The 24188-nt window shown below is 41.3% G+C and overlaps 1 protein-coding gene and 1 long non-coding RNA gene across 2 annotated transcripts in view; one reads left to right on the top strand and one right to left on the bottom strand.

Moving 5' to 3' along the window:
• LOC146494098 (uncharacterized) overlaps positions 1 to 24188 on the bottom strand; it is an 82814-nt gene that overhangs the window by 4565 nt on the left and 54061 nt on the right. The window lies entirely within an intron of this gene.
• kcnd1 (potassium voltage-gated channel, Shal-related subfamily, member 1) overlaps positions 15117 to 24188 on the top strand; it is a 78418-nt gene continuing 69346 nt past the window's right edge. Inside the window, exon 1 of the mRNA XM_085146039.1 lies at positions 15117 to 15574. The gene's annotated coding sequence lies outside the window, so the exon portion shown is untranslated. The remainder of the gene's footprint in view (positions 15575 to 24188) is intronic.

The raw sequence follows: 24188 nt of genomic DNA, 5'->3' as shown, positions 1-24188 counted from the left end.
CTTTGCATTTGTTTTGGTCACCAACAGACTTCTGTTGCTGCCTGGAAGACACCTAGGTACTCAACTTGTCTGCAAACACTCACCAACTACTTTCCAAGTGATACTCGGAGATGTTTGTCCTCAAAATAAAGGTTTAAATCAATACATTTCAAAAGCCGCGGCTCGTACTAGCTAAGAGATTTGCTGAAAGGATTGCTTGTGAATGCTTTGTCACCAGGTGAAATTTGCATCTAACTTCTCTTTGTGACTATCAGCAGCAGCCTACAGCAACCACTTAACAACTCATTGGGACCAGTGGCTACTAGTCTTTAGGCCCTTATGACTGGTAACCTTGCAATCAGTTCCACAGCAACAGCTAGCAACCTCCAGCAACCAGTCACCAACCAGTCAGGGTATGCATAGTTTTCCCTAGCAACCTGTGGTTGCTCGGGGGCCACTAACTAGTCTCTAAGCCTCTTTGGGCCTAAAATCAGAGCAATCAACAGAAATCTATGGGAGGATTCTGTTAGACAACACAGTGCAGGAGAGATTTAAACCGTAGAGATTTTAAACACTAAATATTTGACTTTGTCTTGGCTTTCTGTATCCGTAACTCAAGATGCAGTGATTTTTTTCAACTGGGTGGAACCAGACAATTTGTCACCGTGCGATGCTTTGATTTGATTTGTCTGCTGACCAGAGAAATCTTCACCATTGATTTACATAGAAACTTTAGAATAGGTGTCTACATCACTGCCAGTAGACGATATTGGCCAAGTGTCAAGACTGTCACAGAAGCACAGAAGGCAAACAGTGCAAAATATTCGGCCTCCCTGAACTTTGAATTTTGTTACATTACAGCCACAAACATGAATTAATTTTATTGGAATTCCACGTGAAAGACCAACACAAAGTGGTGTACACGTGAGAAGTGGAACGAAAATCATGATTCCAAACGTTTTTTTACAAATAAATAACTGAAAAATGGGGTGTGCGTCGACCCTGCTTGCTAGATTTAGCTCATAATTAACAACATGAGCAGAATTATTAAAACAAGACATAACATATTGCTTACCTTCTCATAATGAAGTCTTATAGCTATCCACCGGTCAGCCACTGAGCTGCACGCATATGTTTAGTTTTGAAGTTTGTTCCAAGCTAGCTGTTTTGCTATATTTCCAGTCTTTATGGAAAACCAGGCTTAGCACAAGAAATACAGCACTGTGCGGATAGATTGACTATTTTTTTGTTTTTAAATGTCATTTTTAGACAATGTAAACTTGCAGAATGACGATATCCACTAGTTGATTACAAGAAATTGTAATCAGGGTAACTCCTGTTGATTAAAATAGAACTAAAATTAAATTAACAATATTAAATTATCATTCAGTTAAATGTAAATCACATCAGAGATGTGTAAAAAAGCTGTGAAACACATGGAGGAAGTAAAAGCTTTATTCGCCCTGGTGTAGCGAGCTGTAGTTTATTGGATAGAGATCATGGACTCATGGTGAAATGTTGGAAACTTTTTAAAACTGAGAATAAAATCAGTTTCAGAGAACTTCTGTTTTCAGAATTCAGAACTTTTGGCTTCAAAATACAGGTTCATGCATTAATAATACAGCAATATAGACAGTATTCCTAATTCAACAGTTGAATTATTGTTGTTGTCAGAAGTGTCCTACTTTCTGAAAAAGTAATCTGGTTTCCCTGAATGGAAAACGCTGAGACACCTGGCGCAGGTGTAGCAGGGCACCGCTCAGCTAATCCCAGCTAACCTCCACAGAACTATTTACACCTCTGCATGAATGATTCATCGAGAAGGAACTCTTATAAATTACACATGAAACAAACTCTTAGCTGCTGGGTACATACTACATTAGCACAATCTCTCAGCTCAGCATTTACCACCTCAGGCCCTCTGCAAGAAACACAAAGCCACTTCAGGTTTTATTGCTGGACTCTAAAATCTGATTGGCTGAAAGACGTTAGAGTGAAGCTTTTTTGCAGGAGAGTGGCGTGTTTCCAAAGTAAACTCATGCACCGAGGGTAGGGAACACTTCACAGTCACTGCCGCTTTTTTAATGTCCAGAGTGAAATAAGCTCGACTTCATAGATCATCAGTACATTATACACATCAACACAGTCATTGAGTTTATTAGTTTTTCTCTCTGGAGGCTTCAGACCAGACTATTAAACAAGGAGGACGAGCGCGATATTGGAGATGATTCAATAGGGATGACAGAGCGGCGTGGCGAAGTGTTTGTCGATGAGATGAGTTATAAACTTATGACCGATGACGGCGAGTGACTCTTTTGCTTCGGAGTGAAATGAAAAGTGGGTGTTTTGATGACGGAGCTGCTGTTAGGAGGGACTCCAGATGTCTTTAAAGGCTGCTGCAGATACCAGTGTAACATACTGGCTGTGAGTCAGGCTGGAGTTTAACGTGAGTTTTTCATAGGTCCATATGAACACAGCTGCTGTTTTCTGTATTGCACATGAAATTAATAATGAATGACCGCTTAATGGTGAATAAATAACGATTCTGTTTCTGGCTTCCTGCTTAGACTCAACCTCATCTCTGGCCACCAGTCAACCTTCAGAAGGTTTCTGTCTTTGTTGATGGCCTCCTGAGGGGATCATTGTTCCCCCAAGTTTCCAAAATGATCCCACCTTTGGCATCAGTCTCCTGCTCGGGTTCTGAAGGACCTGTGCCTGCAGGTTCGGTGTCTCCAGTGTGCTCAGCCAATCACATGTAGGCTCTGCCTCTTAGTCGCCCTCCAGAGTCATGCTGCTTGCATTCCCCACCTCCAAGCCTCCAGACAGTATGCCTCCTGGCCATTCTCCCGAGTATTCTCACCTGTTTGCACTGGTCCTCTGGCATTTTTGCTTCAATATGTCAATAAACAGGAACAGGTGAAAAGTCCTGGACATCATGGGCAAGATTGTTTAATAACCTCGGCTTGGATGGACTCAGTCAGGACTGAGAATGATGGTGTGAGCAGCAGTTTGATGGCTTTTTACACTGAAGGTAGGAACTGACTCTGAGGTCTAACATCAGAGAGGAGGAACGTGCAGGGAAGGAGGTCAGAGTGGATGGGTGAAAGGTTGATGACCAGGTCTCTACAGGGACTGAACATTTCTGTCGGCTAACCATCACATTTACCAGCAGTGACAAATAGATGGTCCATCTATTGTTTCTTTTCCTCAGGCTTTTTACTTGAGTGAATTTTAGTATTTATTTGGCTGAAAGATTGGTTGGTTTATTCTAAAATATATTTTAATATCTTTTTTTTCTAAGGACATAAGAAATATTTACATTAACAGTGTTGAGATTCACATTATCGGATTAATTTTAAGTTAGCCTCCATTAGCTGTGGCTATTTAATTATGATAGGAGTGCTATGAAACATAAGTCGATAGCAGAAAACAATCAAGCGTACCACTTCGTGCACTTCAGACCAACGGGCTAACTGACCCCACAGCACCACAGGCTGTATATAAAATGTGGATGAACCCACTGTGATCTGACATTTTGAGTACCCTTTAAAAAATGTTTTAGTCTTTTTTATTATTGTTGTATTATTCTATTAAAAAATATTACCCCAATGTGAAATCAATGGCAGTATGTTTTGAAAAAGTTGGGACAGGGTCACGTTTACTACAGTGCAGCATCCCCACTTCTTTTATTAACATCAGTTCCCAGATGTTTACAGACATCTGTTCCCAAAAGTCAAAAATGGGAACATTCCTCTCTTAATTTCATACATTTTGTGATTTCATGAGCAGTATTAGTATGTTTTGATTTTGATGGCAGCAACACAGTTGGAACAAGTCTGTGTTTCCCACTGTGCAGCATCCTCTCGTCTTTTAACAACAGCCCGTAAACATCTGGGAACTGAGGACACCAGCTGCTGGACTTCCTAACTGCTCAGCAGCCCTGGTTTTTCCTCATATTTCATTCATTTCACAATGTGCCAAATGTTTTCAGCTGGTGAAAGGTCTGGACTGCAGACAGGCCCGTTCAGCAGCTGGACTCTTCTACTATGAAGCCATGCTGTTGGAATAGAAGCAGTTAAGCATCTATTCCATTGTTCGATGTCCTATTGTGAATAAAATATGAGTTTATGAGCTCTGCAAATCAATACATGCACTTTATTCTGTTTTTATTTACGTTTTACACAATATTCCAACTTTTTTGGAATCAGGATTTTGGCTTTTTAACCAGGTCCAATGATAAACTTCCTGTGCTGGCAAACGTGTCGGTCAAGCAGCCACCGTTACCTCGAAGCTTTGATAAAATTGCAATGCTTGAATTATACAAAAGTTCACCAGTGTGAAGCTGTAAAGAACAGGAAACAAGCTCCAGAGACCAAAATCCTTTCTTGTAACCAGCTGAAAACTTGTTTATGAAAGCTGACTTGCTTTGTGGCCATCAGATAAACTGCACTTTCTGGCACATTCAGATTAGCTTCATTTATCAGCCTCAGAGGACGCCGTCCGGCCAAGCGGGAAAACTGAAGAGTAAAGTAAAAAAATAAAAGTGTTTTTTTTTTCAGCCTTTGATATTTGCATTAACTTTCAGTTTGTCTTTCGTTTTATCTTCATTGATATTGTTCAGTTATTATACGACCAGTACTTCCTCGGTAACACATGATCCTGATTTCTCAAAGAAAGATTTGTCCAGAGAAGAAGTCGGACTCTAATCTCCCCTCATTGAACCCTGAGGACTTCTGGGAGTTCCCGGTTTGTCTGGGAAATGTCAGTCCACTCAGTACTGATGTCTATATATAGGCATCACACACACACACACACACACACACACACACACACACACACACACACACACACACACAGTTCGTGTGTTCTTCTCTCCTCCTTTCTTTAGATTCCTCCTTTTTTCTATTCTGTTCTTTCCTCATTACTCCCTCCATCCCTCTGCCAAGACTGCACTGGGCCGCTCTGAATTATTAATGAGGCCACACACACACACACACACACACACACACACACACACACACACACACTATGTCTTCCTCTGTGATCAATACGGCCACAAAAAGCTTTTCCTCTGACCCTCCCTCCACTTTATCTTTCCTTTTACTTCTCCGCTTTACTCCTGGCTCATTCTATTCTATTCTATTCTATTCTATTCTATTCTATTCTATGTTGTGCATAACTGCAATTACTTTTTAAAAAAAAATCTCCCGTGAAATGAAATCTACTCCAGATCCATGCTGTTGTATTTTAGAGTGAATTTTCCTTTTAACTTGTTCTGTGAAATTTGACTTTTGTGTTATAACTGTGAAAGCCGGAGATGTTAGCAGAAACACCCACATATGAACCCTTTTAGAAACCAAAGCGATGACAGTGATGAGTTTTGAGATTCTGCTGTTGCCTTGTTTGCTTGTTTTCTTTGTTCAGTGTTTACTTTGATGATGTGTGATGATAATGTGATGAAAACATTCAGCATCATGAAGAAAGTAAGAGGTGAATAAATCAGATGAACTGATTATGTGAATGTGAACATGAATTATGAAAACAAAAAGACTAATTTCCACTTTGTACTTGGAAATCCTTTTTTAACAACTTTCACCTTTGCCCTCAAAGGGGGGAAGATGACCCTCAGCCCATTCTCATTCACCAGGTGTCGCGTAATGCCGTTTGTCAAATCTGCTGGCTCGGCTCATTTACATACAAAATGTACTCAGTGTTGGCTGTAGATCGTCTGTCACTCCCACCTTTTATCTACCGACTTGTAGATGTGGGCGATCGTGGCTCAAGAGTTGGGAGTTCGTCTTGTAATCGGAAGGTTGCCGGTTCAAGCCCCGGCTTGGACAGTCTCGGTCGTTGTGTCCTTGGGAAAGACACTTCTACTGGTAGTGGTCAGAAGGCCCGGTGGCGCCAGTGTCCAGCAGCCTCGCCTCTGCAGGGCTGCAGTAATGAAAGGTGCATGTTTGAACCCAAACCTGCCCAGGTAGCTTTAGTCTCCAAACATGACCAGAAAAGAACAATTAAGTGACAGATGAAACAAAGTGTCATGGTGTGGGTGAGTCCCAGTAATTTTCCACAGTCCCTGCTCTCTCGGACTCTTCATCACTCCTCCCAGGATGACCACCTGAGACTAATCAAGCCAGCTGTATTTAAGACCAGCGTTCACAACCAGCCTTCGTCAGATTGTGTGCTAACCTACGTTAGTGTATGGCTTCATGACTTCCATGTTTCTCATAGTTCATGTACTTACCTTTGCTTTCTCAGTGGTTCTTTGGAAAACTCCATCATCATCACAATAATCTCACTAGCCTGGACGCTGGTCTCTACTCAGGTCTCCACTGCCGGTAACTTCTCAGTTTGTCTTCACCTGCCGTCTCTGTTTGAAATCTCGGATCGTTACTCCACTGGACTTACCCAGGCCTCGTCTCCACGCTCCCCTTCTTGTTAAACTCCACCTGCGAATGAGTAAGGCTGTTCCATTCTTCGACTGTGGATCTCCGAACCAATTTCCCAAACCAACTCTGACTCAGCTTCTGTTTCAGTGCCTCTCCACCATCGGCTCTCTCACCACAGTCCCCCTTGCTGGTCTTTGTCTATCACAGCTTATGTTCACAGTATCTCATAGCTCCTGTTCATAGTATTCCCCTAGCCTCACTCCTAGCTTTAGCACTTGTAAATAATGCTGTCACAACATCACTGTAAAGTTCTCGTTCACTTCATGCTGAGCCTCTGACTCTGCGTTTGGGTCCACTTCACGTTCTGGCTTCGGCCCCGACACAAAGAGACACAAAATGCTTGCAGGTGTAAAAGTTTGGTGGACAAACTTGCAACTTCTGACACCGTCATCCCTCCAACCTCCCAGTGCAGAACTTTCAGCTCCCTAAAGCTTGACTGTCATCACTTGACAGTCAATACAGCCTAATATTCATGTATATAAGTCTATATGACCATCCGTGCAGAGGACTGAGCAGCTTCACTGTATGTAATGTGTAGATTCTTTGTTGTAGTTTAGTTGTTTCATAGTTGCCGATTTCTTCTTGGCCTTCGAATGTCTCCTTGAGTTCATTTCCTGTGGTTAATATGTGTCTATTTCCAGGACCTGCTGTCTTTGTTGAAACCCAAAACCAAATTGGAGGTACTGGGAACATGAATCAGGCCTCTGGGCCATTGTGGGGGTGTGCAATGGAAACCTTTCCTGTACTATTTATTACACACATCATGAAATCACTCAAATGATACATTTTTAGAAATAATATTTCATCAAAAACGAGTGTAATTGTATGGTGTGTGTGTGTGTGGTATTTCCTGTGTCTCCTACAGCGAGTCAGTCAACACAATTACAGTCCAACCTTTGCTTTGACGAAACCAGACGAGACAAATAAAAATGGAAAATGCAAAAATAAATTCAGGCCAAATCCAAAACTCATTAAACTCCTTACATTGTGTAACGGGGGTGTGACACATTGTTATCTGATGAACATTTCACTTCTATTAAACCCAGTAGCTGCTGGCGGTTTGCACACCCTCGGATAGATCTTTGGAGACAAATATGCAGGTGATAAGATTATAGAAGACTTTGATTAGTAGCTGTATATCGACAACAGTGACTGACAGTCAGCTGGTTAATTATATATATGGTTGACATCATCAATAAATAATATTAATAAATACAGTTTTAGTTTGAGGTAGAAGGAAATGGTTCTGGGACCCAAAAGGCAACACCCTGCCCTGCAACAGACAGGCACTAAACCAGTGGTTCTTAACCTTGTTGGAGGTACTGAACCCCACCAGTTTCATATGCGCATTCACTGAACCCCTCTTTAGTGAAAAATAAAATATGATTTATTTCAAATTCAAGACATAGATATGTTTTTTACTGGTGCACAAAATGAGCCATGCATGTCACTGCGGAGGCTCTGCCGAACCCCTGAGACCGACTCACCGAACCCCTAGGGTTCGATTGAACCCAGGTTAAGAACCACTGCACTAAACAAATGCTGGAGTCTGCAGGCTGTGATCATTACCAGCATGAGTATAAAAGCTGGATGTAACTTCAGAGTCTCCAGAATGAAACCACTAAGTTACTGGAAAAAACACTAATTTGAAAGGTTCAAATAGAAACTTTTTAAATCACGTCACAGGGGACCAGCCAAACATAGCTTCTATGAAATTACAAAATATCCATAAGAGATGTAAAATATCCAAAAGGAGACACATAAGTGCATCAACAAAATGGAAAAACAGTCAAAAAACGACAAAAATGAAACACAGGAGGCTTCAAAGACACAGGAAAGTAAATGAGTGCAATATTAATACACCTGCAGAGTAATGTAAGAAAATCCAAACTGGCTATGAAAAAAGACCAGATGGTGTCATAAAGAATCATAATTTCACAAAAGTCATGGCAGCTGTGAGAGCAGACAGGACTTACACTCCATATCCATCACTCTGATTCCCACACTTGGAAGGGATTTTTTTAAATCTATTTGCCTGAATGAATCTATCTATCTATCTATCTATCTATCTATCTATCTATCTATCTATCTATCTATCTATCTATCTATCCATCCATCCATCCATCCATCCATCCATCCATCCATCCATCCATCCATCCATCCATCTATCTATCTATCTATCTATCTATCTATCTATCTATCTATCTATCTATCCATCCATCCATCCATCCATCCATCCATCCATCCATCCATCCATCCATCCATCCATCCATCCATCTATCTATCTATCTATCTATCTATCTATCTATCTATCTATCTATCTATCTATCCATCCATCCATCCATCCATCCATCCATCCATCTATCTATCTATCTATCTATCTATCTATCCATCCATCCATCCATCCATCCATCCATCCATCCATCCATCTATCCATTTATTTTCGTTGGTATGTTGCAGTTGTGCCCTGACTCACTGCTCTACGTCTGACGCTGGCCCTAAAATTTCGAAGCACTCAGCCTACCTTCCAGATAGCCATTGTTGTTAATGACAGTCATTGTCGTAAATGAACTGCAGTTACCATTTAGCTGTTTGCATTTGTGTGCAGCTCATGCTTATTCTATGAGCAAACCAGCACTGGCCAAAATACTGGCAGACTTACAGAGGACTGTCATACATGCTGCAGGCACTCTATATAATGATCTTGTACTGTAACTGAGAAACCAGCTCACATGTACATCTGAGTGTCAGTATGAAGACGTCAGCTACCAGCTGATGGATAGTGAGTGGCTGAGATACAGCTTGGTGGCAGCTCCTGCTCGATACCTTATGAAGAAAATGTTAATTATTGTCCTTTTTGCTTTTGTAATTTAGTGCTGGCCAGTATCAAATACAGGGCATCGTGGCTTATGTTAGCAGGTGAAATTATCCACAGTAGCTAACCGGTCAACTGACATTTGGTGATATTTAATTTTTAGCTTTAGTTGATGAAGAAACCAGAAAATCTGGAGCTAAGTTACCAGCAAGATTAGACCTAGAAATTTGGATTAATGCTCTGACCTTACCCAGCATATTTCCTTCTGGGGAAGATGACATGCAGTTTGCGTGTGTTAGCTAAATGAGCTCATCAGCTAATATTAGCCCAAACCAAGACCTGTCCATGAAGGAAATTCCCTGCTTATCCGGACCCTCATTTCCCCCGGCATCTGTCAAATTTCAGATTTTATGGGTAAATCTTTCTTCCATCAATGTTCACTAACACTGACTTACCTGCTAAATACTAGGGGTGGGGGAAAAATCGATACTGTGTAGTATGGTGATATTTTGTTTGCTAATAATGTATGGATACAGGGACAGCAGAAATCGATATTTTGTTACAAAAAAGGTTTTTGTGCTCTGACTTCAGAGCATGTTGATCCTTTTTCTGAGCAAGAATCCTGACATTCCTTCACTGTCCAAATGTGTTTAACTTGTTTTTGGCAGCAATAAACATGACAGTTTACTTATTTTAATTTAAGACATGTTTTATTTTAATTAAGTTTAAAACTTTTTTATTTAATGTAAAATTTTATTTTGTTTTAATTGACTTTCAAATTCTTCAGTTGCTGAAGGGGCTGCATAGTTTTCATAAACTGCATAGTTCAGAATAGCTATAATTGTACCAGATGGTTGTTCAGTTAAGTTGGACTAGACTGTAATACAAACCGTTCAGTTTGTCAACAATAAAACTGAAATGAGAGAAAGACTGAGTGTGAGACTTTGATATTAGAGAAAATGAATATTGATAAAGTTTACCTTTATGTACAGAATCTGAATATCGCAAAATATTTTAAAAAATCGCAATAATATCGTATCGTGCGTTAAGTATCGTGATAATATCGTATCGTGGGATGTATGGTGATTCCCACCTCTACTAAATACTGATTTATACCCGATGTAACAACATGATGGCTAACCTTAGCTTTTTCTTTCAGCAGCGTAGTATATGAAACCATATGAGTTTAATTGTTCTTTTGATCCTTTATAAGGATTTTCTGACTATCAGTGTTGTGCTGGGGGCCGGTTGTTTGCTTTGTGCACTTGGGGGTCTCATATAGAGCCCAGAGTTGTTCATTTTGGTCTTGATGTTATGGTGCTGTTACTGATTGATTTCAGGGATATTTTTCAGGCTGAAATTAAAGAAAATTGCCCGAGGCTCGAGGGCTCAATCAATGGAAAACTCGTTTAAAGGGCCATGCATGTACTGTTGTTCTTTCAGCCCATTAACTATAAATGGTGTACATGTAACAATCCTGCTGTCTCATCACCTGTTAGATCACTTTTCATTCTTTCCATCCAGCTTTATTCAAGTTTCAGTGTTATGTCACCAGAAAACAAAATCAGATGTTTACATGCAGGAGTCGGGGTAAACAAAGACACATGGCTAATCAACACTGTTGCACAGTCACAGTAAAACAAAGATGCAATGATTTGTGTGATCTGACCCTGTGAAGCTTCACTCAGTCAGGCTTTACAATAAAACGTTTTATTTTATTTTAGACATCCAGCTGCTCTGAAGATGTGTCTTCAGGTTTGCGTGTCTGTGATGACACCGTGAGTGACAGCTGACCAAGAGGCTTTTTTTTGCTTCACATTCATTATTTAGTTGTAATTGAAGTGTGTATGTGTGCGGTGTGCGTGTTGTCTCTTTAATCGTGATGGAGTGAGCTGTCAGTGTGGGGGCGTAAACCTGCTGCACTCACACTTTCAAACTGTCTTTGTGTTTTGTACATGTTGCTGCCTCATGTTTGAATTACCTTCAGTTTTTTATTCATTTCTCACTTTAAATTTGTCATTTTATGACATTTGTAGTGTACTGCTTACTCAAATGTATCACTGCAATTCATCATGCGGCGTTAGACTTTGTAGGGTCTCCCAAAGCAAACTGATGCCAGTTAACGGGACAGACTTAGAGGTATCCCCAGAACCTTGAAAACGTTCCCTGGATGGGAAACAGGGGCCCTGAGAGCTGGAAGGGGAGCTCCTCATGAGCGGGCCTTGAGTGCGTAGCGCTCCCCAAGAAACAACAGACAAGTGTGTAGCTGGACCCACATCTGAACTATTGGCTTAGAGCATTCTGATTGTCTCACAGGGTGTTGGGTACATTGTTGTAAGCTAGGAGTGCGGGAACTCCAGGCCTCAAGGGCCAGTGTCCTGCAGATGTGTCCTTGATCCAACACAGCTGATTTAAGTGGCTAAATGACCTCCTCAACATGGCCCTTTCTCAATTCTCAAGTACGCGAGCACGGACTCGCGATTTGTACAATTGGAACACCAGCGTACTTGATGATGTCACAGGTCCGGAGTTTTTACTGCCGTCCCCTCTTAATTTAACTGTGAGTAATATGTTATGAAGCTTAACTTTAATCACAGCCAAACCGGTTTACTCAGGAACAAATAAAACACTGAAATAAACCAAACATTAACATTTAGAAGTGATCTAAGTGACTTATATATCATGTTTAACCTCAGTAGCGAGATCTCTATTAATAAAAATAGTGTACATGTTTGTCTTAATAAAAACAAGCAGGTGAGATGTTAGAACGCTTTTATTTTTATTTTAGTGGACACTCAATACAATAGACAGCTACTGGGGTTTGTTTAACCTGAGGGGGGGGGGGGTTGAAAACGATGTGCCGGGAGTCCGCTGTTCTCGCCGGCTCTAATAATCCTCGACCTCGCTGTCTGCTGTGGAGCTGGCGGGTCACAGATGTCTCCGAAAACGTCGGAGCTCGTTTGGAAATATATGATATCTTGATAAATCATGCAGATATTTGAAGTTTACACAGCTACATTCTCGCTTGAAAAGAACTTAAAAGTTTATTTTGTGACCCAGAAAGAGTAATATTTAAAAGTTTTTAGCCCCGCTCATCCGCCATTGCCGCGTTTGAGTTTTGGACGAAATGCATTCTGGGATATTTAGCTGTACCAAGTCCACACAAGTCACCACCGATGCATGCTCGATAAAATGGGCGGAGCGAGAACACATCCGGGACTTTTTCGCGTTCTCGGCTTGATGCGTACTTTGAATTGGAACAGTACTTGGTCTCCGACTGATGACGTATCACGAGTACACGAGAACGCAAGTACGCACAAGTACGCATATTGAGAAAGGCCCCATGTCTTGAAGTTCTCCAGAGGCCTGGTAATGAACTAATCATGTGATTCAGGTGTGTTGACCCAGGGTGAGATCTAAAACCTGCAGGACACCGGCCTTGACGCCTGGACTTCCCCCACCCTGTTGTAACCCTTCAAATCATTGCATATTCAAGATATGATTTATATCTGCAGCCATGCGAAAAAGAAAGTTTAAACACAGGATTTTGTTCAGTCCTGGAAAACTTAGTAAACTCTTCCTGCTTCCGTAGAAATTAAGAGGGTAAGTGGCAGCCATGTGCTACTAATCAAATAACCTCTATTAACTAATCATCAGCAAGTGTGACCCCCGGTAAAAGCAGAAGCTTTGCTAAGTTGGATCATTTATTTGTGTGTTAACACAATGCTCTTCCCGTGAGTCGGCGTCCCAGCAGATTCATCCCAAGATCAGACCGTCTGAGACTTTAAAGGTCTCAGTTTTGTTAGATTTTAAAGTTCATGATCGCATAATTAGAAGAACACTGAACAAATATGGCTCGTGTTGAAGGGTCGCCAGTAAAAAAACTCATCTCGGTCATTGCATATTTCTCCTTAGTCCTCAACAAAAATGTGACAGACTGATAAAGTCATACAGAAAACAATTACTTTAACTCGTTGCTGATATAAGTGGATCTACAAACTATCATGTGACACATTTAGTTTTTCACACAACTGCATGCAGTCTTTTGAACTTTTTCACAAACAGAGACTTCAGAGGTAAAGCTTGTTGATTTATCAGTTGCTGTAACTCTTACCTTACCTGATCTCAAGGATGAGGTGAAGTAGCTGAAAGAAGTTTCCTTCTCAGGATGATTGGACTGAGCCTTAGCGATTAACAGTGAGGGGGATCTTGGACAGAGCAAGTTCAGACTAGACTTTGAGTTTAAGATGTTTGGGGCATCTGATCCGAATGCCTCCTTCCATGTGAGGCTTTCCAGGCACCCCAACTAGGAGGGCATCCTGAGGCAGACCTGCAGGAATGGTTGTATCTCATTTTGCCTGGGAGTGCCCTGAGGTCCTCCAGGAAGAACTGAACATTGATATTAGAGAAAAATGCTTGTGGGGAAGCAAATGGATGGATCAATATCTGTGATGCAAAGATGATTAACAAGTAGTAGGAGAAATACTTTGAAGGGGACCAACTCTTCTAATTCTCAGCTCCACGTTTAATCTAAAAAGCAAAATACAGAAAAACACATGGTTTGCTTTGTCATCAGGACAGATCACTGGCTCTTTAAATGTTTTAGTGCACAGCTCCAGTGTCCGGCTGCGTGGGTGTTTGCGCGTACGGACAGTGTTTTGTCTGATTAAGTGTTTAAGCTGATTGTGTTACCTTCACGTGTCTAAGGGAACAAACGAAACCGGAGCCTTAAGACGATTCAAGGAAACCTGCTACATTCAAACTTGAATTAAAACTTCTGTACTTTGTGTCAATAGATTACACATGACTGCAACTTAAAATCGTAATAGTATTGATAGATGCTCTACTTATATGGATCCTCATGTAGTCGTGATGTTTGGATGGGCTGCAGATGGTCATTGTAGGAAAAAAAGATATTTTGAGAATTAATATGGAAATAAAATTTTAAATATGTGAAAAAAAACTTAACTGGGTTAAAACTGTAATTTCACAAAAGCAAAGTCAGGGTAAAATATCAGATCTATGTAAAGTCAATGTCATCATGTCACTGTGCATGAAAAGTCACAACAGTGTGTTGTGTAATGGGACATTATTGTTATTGTCCGTTTCAATATTGCCTAAAAATAATGTTGTGTAAGGTTTCACAATGTAACGCTTTCATTTTTGTAAGTAAATGACTTTTGAATAAATCAATAGAGATTATATATTGTTGCCAGTTAAATACAATTATGTTAATTTATAATATTTAGATTGAAGTTCTCCGAATCAGGCGGTGTGAAAGTTTCTCAAGAGGTAAAGTTACAGAAAATAGTTATTATGAAAACAAACAAAGACTCATTCATGACACATCCCTAAAATCTGCCCCATTACAACCCCAACAAACATGTAACACCTCTCTGTTTTTTTTAAATAAAATTGTCACAAGTAATTTAAATTAACACCATAAAGAATGAAGGTCATAAGAGATAAGAGATGAGATAAAACTTTATTAATCCCTCGGGTGGGTTCCTCTGGGAAATTTAGTCATAGCTACGTTTATGTTTTTAAAGTGAAAATAAAGTTAGTAATTTAACAAAGAAATAAGTTAGCATGCAGAGCGCGTGCTAGACAACAAACGCTGTCATTTTAAGTGTCGTTCTAATAACAAATATACATTTTGTCCTTATAAATAGTTTTTTTTTATTGCAACTTTATTGTACTGTTTGTTCGATGAGGGTTTTTCTTTGATAATGATATGAAAGATTAATCTGAACACTTTACATCAGAAGTTGTAATTTTCCTCCCTCCTCTCTCTCTCTGTCCATTTTTCTCTCTCTCTCCTTCCAACATGAAACTCCCATCAGTCTGTTTAATGTAGAGCAGTGTGTGTGTGTGTGTGTGTGTGTGTGTGTGTGTGTGTGATGAGAAAAGGGAGGGACACGAGGAAGAGAGCAAGAAATGACAACGAACAGAGAGAGAGAGGAGAGTGAGAAAACAAAAAGGAGACAGGGGGAGGGTCGAGCAGGAAACAGGAGGAGGTGGAGCCACAGAGAGAGAGAGAGTGAAAGAGAGAGAGAGAGAGGGAGAGAGAGAGAGAGAGAGAGAGAGTGAGACAGAGAGGGATGACAGGAGATGTGGTTGTTGCCGCGGCAGCAGAGCAGGACAGATCTGAGACAGTAAAACAACACTCCTCCTCTTCTTCCTCCTACTTCTTCTTCTTCTTTTTTATTCTTCTTCTTCTGTCCTCCTGCGTCCGTCCACAGTGGTTTCACCTGGAAAACCTGCCTCCTCTTCCTCCTCGCCTTACTCTTCACCTTCATCATCAGCAGCCGCACCAGCACCAGCAGCTGTGGTAAGTAGGATGGAAACTGCTCCAGATACACCGCTACCACTGCTGAGAATAGAATAAGAAGGGAGTGGAAAAGTCGAGTGGAGGAAGAGGAGCGGGACGGGATGGCGTGGTGGAGAGGGGTGGGGGGGGTGGAGAGGGGTGGGGGTGGTGGGAGGGGATGAGTAAGAGTTTGGAGCGAGGAGGTGAAGAGAATAAAATCCGAGTGGAAAACTTGGAATAAAGAGGAGCAAAGAAGAAAAAGTGGCATTTGTGACTAAAAACTGCAGATGGAAAAGAGCAGAAGAGGGCGAGGGAGGAAGAATAGAAATGAATAAAAGAGAATAGAAAAGAATAGAAAAGAAAGGTTTGAAGTGTTTGGGATGAACAGGAGACAGCAAGTTCACCGATTTATGACAAATAATTAAGAGAAAGCCTCAAGATTAAGATTTAGACAGAAGATAGAAGCAGATAAATGTGGATAATTTTCCTGTGTGTGTGTGTGTGTGCGTGTGTGTGCGTGCGTGTGTGTGTGTGTGTGCGTGTGTGTGTGTGTGTGTGTGTGCGCCTGTGTGTTGAGGTTGACGTAATCCAGCTGTATGAATTAGTGATGAAGTTCTGTGTGTTTGCTATTAACAGTGGTTAGCAGTCTCGCACACACACACAGACACACACCTGCCGCTTGAACACTTGCCATATGCATGCGCGCACACACATACATGTGCACACACATACATGTGCACACACATACATGTGCACACACATACATGTGCACACACTGTGCTCATTAATATTCACACACCTCCTGCTTCTGCAGTCCTGAAACTCTTTAAACCTCCTACAGCGAGTAATAACTCACTTATTGTATTTTTTTACCTTTTAAAGTTTAAGAAAGATTCAAATCATGCAAGTCAGGAATTTTTGATGGCATTGCTCGAGCGTCTTTTGTAGTCTTGATACTTTGTGACCTCACGTCTGGCTTCAATCCATTACGAAAGGTGTACATCTTTAAAAACACCTCACTCATGTAACAGTTGATGTTTTTATTCTGAAACAGCCGCTCACGTAAACAGTGCATTCTTGGGGACTAATTTCAGATTAATGACTGTTTTGTACTCCGCAGAGCATTTGTGACATTTTCTGTTTCATCCAATAAGGGAAAGTGAAAAATATCATCTTTCCCTGTAAGGTTCTGTGGTTTCCTAAACGTGGACACTGTCGTTTCTAGCACAACGTTCTTTAAGAAAATAAACATTTTAGGCTAAATAAATGTTTGTTCTTATCAAAGATGAAGATTGTTGTGAAGTCACTGTGTTATCAGACTGTTTCATGGTAGCTGATTTGTGTCGGTGACGCAGTCGGTCTGTTTCTCAGCTGACTGCTGAGAAGCAGACGGTAAATAATCGAATGTGAAACGTCTTCAAATTCAATCTATGCCAGTTGATAGCTAACGTGATGCTGCACAGGCCTTTAACTGGTTTTAAGGTTGCTTTTAAATGCGCGGGCACACTTTGGTAGCTAAACAAATTTCACTCGAGGTTTTACAGTGAAAGAGGAACACGCTGTGATGTGCTTTTACTTTAACAGTTTTTTGGTGAAACTCTGCAGGATATCCTGATATGACACATATGCAATAATTAATCAGTGCGAGTTTGGTCAACTCCTCCTTGGCAGCACATTTAATCCACTGGATAAGAGCCTTTGCTGTACTGGGCGATGTTGCTCTGGTGTGTTTGTGTTGCTCTGCCATCGTGAGTGGAATGTGTTGGAATGGCTGAAGACTGAGCCGATGATCAGAGCTGTGAAAATGAGAAAAATGGCATATGTCTTCATTTCAGGAATACTGGCAACGCATTAGCAAGCTTGATGCAATTACAGAGCATTACATTAGCATGATGGACTGCAGCACAGAATTAATGCAGTTCTAGAAAGCAAGGATTTGTGTATTTTCTAGCATGCAGGAAGCTGCTTCTTATATAGCGCTGAGCACTCACCTCATTCAGCCGTTCATACAAAAACCTTTTCTATAGTTTTTCTACATAAGTGCTTTCTATTGAACATTCACACTGCAGCAGGTGCATCGGAGATGGGGTTAGTGCAGGGGTGGGCAACCTCAGTCCACGAGGGCCGGTGTCCCTGCAGGTTTTAGATCTCACCTTGGGTCAACACACCTGAATCACATGATTAGTTCGTTACCAGGCCTCTGGAGAACTTCAGGACATGTTGAGGAGCTAATTTAGCCATTTAAATCAGCTGTGTTGGTTCGAGGACATCTAAAACCTGCAGGGACACCGGCCCTCGTGGACTGAGATTGCCCACCCCTGGGTTAGTGTCTTGCCAGATGATGTTTGGTATGCAGACTGGGGCAGCCAGGAATTGAACCACAAACCTTCCAATTAGTAGATGAAAAGTTGTTTTGAGACTTAATACACAAATACACACTTTTAGTGGGTTAACAAAAAGCTGGAACTCATCTGCAGCGAGCTTTGCCTCCATACTCGTGAATACCAGAGTGGCGGGTCACACCTGGTCTCAGGGCATCTTTTGACATTTATATTTTGTAAATAAAATTTGACAGCTTGGGATTAACCTCCTATCATCCCTAAGGTCAATATTTAGAGGCAGGGAGTAATGTTAGGTCTAGTTTGAAGAAGGAATCATACTTTCCACGTCTGCAAGGCAGTAAGGGTCCACTCGGATCAGGCAGCAGACTTAAAGCAGATGTCAAACAATGTAACAGGAATGACTCGGCCGTGGGGTCTCCAGCTGTCCAGCATCCACAATAGAGTCTAATCGAGCCTTTAGCTACATGCTAAAAAAGTTTCATATCAGAACCCAGAATAGTTTCAAATCCAGTCTCTAACATGTTTCTGTTAGAAGTTTCCTTTCCAGATGTTTTATGTGCAACTCGCTGATGCAAAGTCAGTGTTCAGTGCTATTTGCACACGGAGTAAACATGATGTTAAAGATCTGAACTGTCAGAGAAACGTGTTCATACCATATGGTTCGGATTGTTCAGTGAGTCAAGTACGCACTAAAAACCCAACAGTGGCTGCTTTAGTAACAAAACGCTCGCGGGTACACTGATGTGTGAAAGCAGCGCCACGCTGGCTGCAGCCAGAGCGCAAACCAAGCAGCAAATCTGTCAATTTTAAGGACAAACACATCTCTGGCTCTTCACCTCAGTGAGTGGATGTAACTGTGTGTCAGCTAAAAGTTTAGAGCAGCCGCTAGATATAAATGAACGGCACAGAAAATAACATAAAATAGCACATGTGTACGATTTAAATGGTCTGAGCTGGCTATAGATCAAAAACGGACACAGCTCTCAGCAGTGAGCGTGGAGCTGCATGTTATCTGAACGTGCAGCCGCGCTCTGCATGCTCCGATAACATGCATCCTGGTGCATTTATGCAAAATTGACGCTGCCTTTTCCCACCACTTTTCTCCCGTCCTCCCCGTCTTTCTTTTGTTAATTTAAATTATCTTCTGCTGCACAGAGTAGGACAACAATCTGGAGCATAAAATAAGCTCACAGTGAGTGCTAATCAGCATGAAGGTGCTAAGACCAGTGAGTCAACAGCTGCCAGCCTCGTTACATGTCTTTGAATGTATGGGCGTCATTTTGCTTTTCCACATAGATGCAACAGTTTGCTGCAGTCATTTGGAAAAAAATAGGAAGAAAATATCTTTTTATATGTTTTCCACAAAGTTTAGAGTGTCATCTTTTTGTACCTGCTGATTATCTTTATTAGCCAACAACATTATTCCACACAACAGTGAATGGAAACATTGATTAAATAATTTACATTTTTTTACATAATTTACAGCTTTAATACCGGATGTTGTTCACTTTAAAAAAAGGAAAAGCCAGCAAAGGTTGAAAATAAAATATAAAATGTCTAATACATTTAACTGCAGGTCTGTAATAAAAGAATCAAAGCTTCGGTAGCTCTGTGTGCAACTGAACGAGCAGTGTTCATCAAACTTTGCAACAACCTTGTCAAACCTGCGTCAGTGAATAAAAACGTGTTGAACTTTTCTAAGACCAGCGAGGAGGTCCAGCGAAGGCTAGAAGTGCAATCTTCATGTGTCCGGTTTATCGTCCAGCTCCAGGCTCTCAGGCACAACATGAAAGGCAAAACCTCTGCCAGCTTTATATTTTACTTCTACTTTTTTATACTTCTACTTCTCGTACCATGTAATACTTCTAATACACGTAGAAACTTGAGTCGAAGACCTTCGAATGTGGCAAACTATTCCGTGTACAGAGCCGTAATTACAAGCTGCTAATCATCAGGTACAGCAACAGGTATTAACAGGACATTGGCACCTTCTACTGGTCAGGAGGTATCATCAACTCTTATTAAACTATCCATCCGTCCATCCATCTTCATCTGCTTTATTCAAGGCCAGGTCGCGGGGGTAGCAGCCTAAGCAGAGGCCCACACCTCCCTCTGCCCAGCCACCTCCTCCAGCTTATCCGGGGGAACACCAAGGCGTTCCCAGGCCAGCCGAGAGATATAATCTCTCCAGCGTGTCCTGGGTCTTCCTTCTCCCAGTGGGACATGCCCGGAACACCTCACCCAGGAGGCACCCGGGAGGCATCCTTGTCAGATGCCCGAACTACCTCAGCTGGCTCCTTTCGATGTGGAGCAGCAGTGGCTCTACTCTGAGCCCCTCCCAGATGGCCGAACTTCTCACCCTATCTCTAAGGGAGAGGCCAGCCACCCTTCGGAGGAAGCTCATTTCTGCCGCTTGTATCCGCGATCTCGTTCTTTCGGTCACTACCCACAGCTTGTGGCCATAGGTGAGGGTAGGGACGTAGATCGACCGGTAAATTGAGAGCTTATTGAACTACTATCGCTGCATTCGTGAGCATCCAGCATCTGTACAGATGGTGAGACTCAAGCAGACAAATCAAAACAAAGAGGAAATAAATCATAAATCATGATCAGAGTCACAGCAATCCAGTGATAGTAGTCGGTGCATCAATACGTACATTAAAACAAGCATTTTAATAAAGACTTGTGCTCCCCTCCATTTGAACTTACCAATATCTGACATCACAGTGGTGCATTTATAAGCTGGCGTGGAGGAGCTCGCCTGATCCTTTCAGTTCTTCCTGTCATTATACTGGTTCTCAAACAGGCTACATGTTAGTGTGAGTTTCACACTGAGGTACCTTTAGATTCTCTTTAAAAAATAAGGAAGATGATGGGATTTTCCTCCAGGTGGAGCTGAAAATGCTGCTGCCACCTGACTGTGATTCAGCAGCACTTAATGGTTGGATGGGTGGGTGGATGAACAGATGGGCTGATGGATGATGGATCATTTTGCTTTTGTTTGCTTTTGTCAGCTGACATATTTTCGGTTAATCATTATATCCACTTTTGTGCAGATGCTGTATTCTTTTGCTTGTACTGAACTGTGTGTGTGTGTGTGTGTGTGTGTCTGCCGCAGTGAAGCGCTGCTCAGTGATGGCCGTCTAATGGTTTCACACAAACACTTAGAGTGGCCGGCCATGTGCTGCCCTCCATCACTCTGTGAGTGTCTGTGTGGGAACAGAAGTTTCCACTCCAGCAGAATCGCTGCTCCTACTGTTTCAGAAGCTTTCCTCTCATTTAAAACAAACTCATTTCATCTGCGAATTCTTCAAATTTATATTTAATCATTTTTGGTAAGCGTTTTCCAGACAACACAACTGCTTTTAACAGCACCCTCTGAGAGCTGTAGTAATAACGACAGGTGGAGGTCAGGGTGGATGGATGGGTGGCTGTTTATTAAGTTTACTGACCTCAGATTTGCACGTGTCTGGTCTTTGGCAAGTTCTACAAACATCTGCACTGAACGATGGAACAGCATGACAACACTACATCATAGCAGGATAAAGTATATACATGAAAAGGTAAAGGTGGAAAAATAAGGGCGTACTTAGCACTTAACAGAAATGATAACAAAAACAGTTTCTGAACCAAAAATATACCAAATACATGCCTGTAAAAATACCGTACAATGCAAAACATTAAAAGTGGAAAAGTATCCTTCAAAGCAAAACTTCAGTTTTGAAGAACCGATGACCAAAAGTATAATAAAAGTAGGCTTCATTTGTACAACGCAGATGTAACCTTAAGCAGAAACACTAACCTAAGTTGTATTTTAGGAGCAATAACCCTAATTTGAGAAAAGTAACATAAAAATAGATCAAAGAAGATTAAAATGATAAAAAAATAACTCAGCTGTAGAAACAGGAAGTAACCACTAGCTGAACAAAGAACAAACCCCCAATCAATCAAACTGTAAAATCAGAAAGACTGAAAAGTCCCCACCGCACTTCCCGAGGACATTTTATTGATCTGTGAGCAGCCAGCCTGGTTTCTCTTTATTGATTAGTAATCAGAAACATGTTTTCTGCTGATTAGTGATTGGAGACCTGTTGTTTTCCTCTTATTGATCAATTTATGTGAAGAAGAGCAGATGCAGAAGATTTATGTTTTACTGAAAGGTTTGTCACAAGTGGATCGAGTTTTACGCTGTTTACACTTTATTTAGTTGTGGCAGTTTGTATGAGGGTGAAGCACAAAGTGATCTTCCTAAAGGGAAAAATATCCCTTGGAAAAAAGTTGGACTTGGAAAAATATATATATATTTTTTTCTGTTAAGGAACTGCTTTGCTTACTTTAGAAGGTTGCCTGGAGGGGATGAAAATCCTGATGATTGTACCCGGAGTCACCGTGTTATCAGAAGCATCAGGAAGTTGGAGAGAAGTTGTTGGAGTTCAGAAGAAAATTGCATATTGATCTGAATGAAAGTCTCCTGCTTGTGGTGTTTCATGTTTCCTGATGCATCTGTCTATGAAGAAGTTTCTTTCCAAACAATTTTCCAATATTGTGATAATTTTTTAGTTAAATATTACACTGGAGCAGCTCGTTACCCAACTGGTGTACAAGTGTTTCCACACTAGGAGACCGGATGTTACCGCGTTTCTCTGGTTGTCCTCTGGGGAAGCTTTTGAATTGTCGCGCTTGTTTGCACGGACTACTTTGGATTTGTGCGATTGTAGTGAGAGCCTGATCTACATTGCAACTCAGCCTCATACTGGACTCCAGCAGGGCTGCCCTTTGGCACCACTTCTGTCACACGTTTTATGTACAGTTTCTAAACAACCATGGAGGCTGCGCTGCTTGATTACTTTGGGATGATGTGGTCGGGCAGATGGATGTCTGGGCCCGCCATATCAGACCTGTGTGGGAGGAAGGGGATGGATGGATGGATGGGATTGGACATTTAAATGCAGGTTTTATTATAAAGTGTTATTGAACATTTAAAAGGAAGCCCACTGAATGATGGAAGCTCTTTACCTGATCTAAACACACCACTGGTCCCACTATTGAATAATGTATCTGTTTACTTCAGCTGATTCATTTCATAATCACAAACAGATGAATGTAGAAGAGCAATCAGGCAGATCCCATTAAAGGAGAACTGCTTCCAGGTTTGCTCAAAGCTTTTAAGCTGTACAGACAACACAGTGACTGATGGGGAAATGGATTACATGTGAACACAGCTCACTGTATAGATAGATGCACGACTATAACATGTTGACTTTTATTCTGAAACTTCAGTTGTTTATGTTCTTTGAATTGTAGAAACTCTTTCAAACTTTTGGGATTCAGCTCTTGGGTGGTAATGACCATAAAAGCATAAAACCAGCAGCCAACACATTACCAGAAGGGTCGAAGGTGCAGCACCAGCTGCTTGATGGGAGCTAAACGCCAATCCTAGAGCAGTGGCTGCAGATAAAAGGCATTATGCGGGTGCTGTAAATATCTAATGTTCACTCAGAAACCATGATGTCAGCAGGGATTCCCACAGAGAGGATGGGCAGATGGGTTTACTACAGGCCTGCAGACGGAGGAAAGAACTGCAGGTGGAAAAAGACCGTCCAACACGCGCCAGAAACAGAAAGCCTTTCAGCTTTTTAAGCTGTTTACTACAGACATTACTCACCTTGTGTGGTACTTCAAGGACTTTCTTCTGGAAGTGAAACTGCTGAACTAACCTGAAATACCCATTTCACAACCTAACCTCTATTTTCTCGGCCATTTAATTCAAATTACAAAATGAATCACAGGGAAGACATTCAGTTTGCACTTAAAACAACACCAACCTGTTATCATTCCCAGGAAGTCAGACGCTGCCATTTCATCAGCGCTCTTTGGCTTTAGTACATAATGCAGTGGGCGATGGCAACACGGAGGAAGGTTTTACTTCCAGTTCATCACATATTGATGCTTGTGAAGGACACTTGGCATCACATTTAAAAGCACTTGATAAAAAGAGACAACAGTATTTTCCTCATTCTAATTAAAGCTGTATTCACTTATGGACTCAAGATCAATAATGCCCTAATGCAAATGTATACGGTATATATCACCTCCTTGTTCATCAACATTTTGGCGAAACGCACTTGTAACATTTAAGCCTTGATAAAAATTACCAGTAAAAATATAGAGAAAAGAAATAAGCGTCATGACAGAGTGACTGAATGTTACTGTTCAGTTAAAGCTTTCCTGCTGAGATGATGGAAAGCTCAACGTGGAGCACGTTCACCACTGAGCGCAGGGAAGCTGTGTGT

Source organism: Neolamprologus multifasciatus, chromosome 20 (genome assembly GCF_963576455.1).
Source record: "Neolamprologus multifasciatus chromosome 20, fNeoMul1.2, whole genome shotgun sequence".
NCBI classification, from domain to species: Eukaryota; Metazoa; Chordata; class Actinopteri; order Cichliformes; family Cichlidae; genus Neolamprologus; species Neolamprologus multifasciatus.
This window is presented reverse-complemented; position numbering and strand designations above follow the sequence as displayed.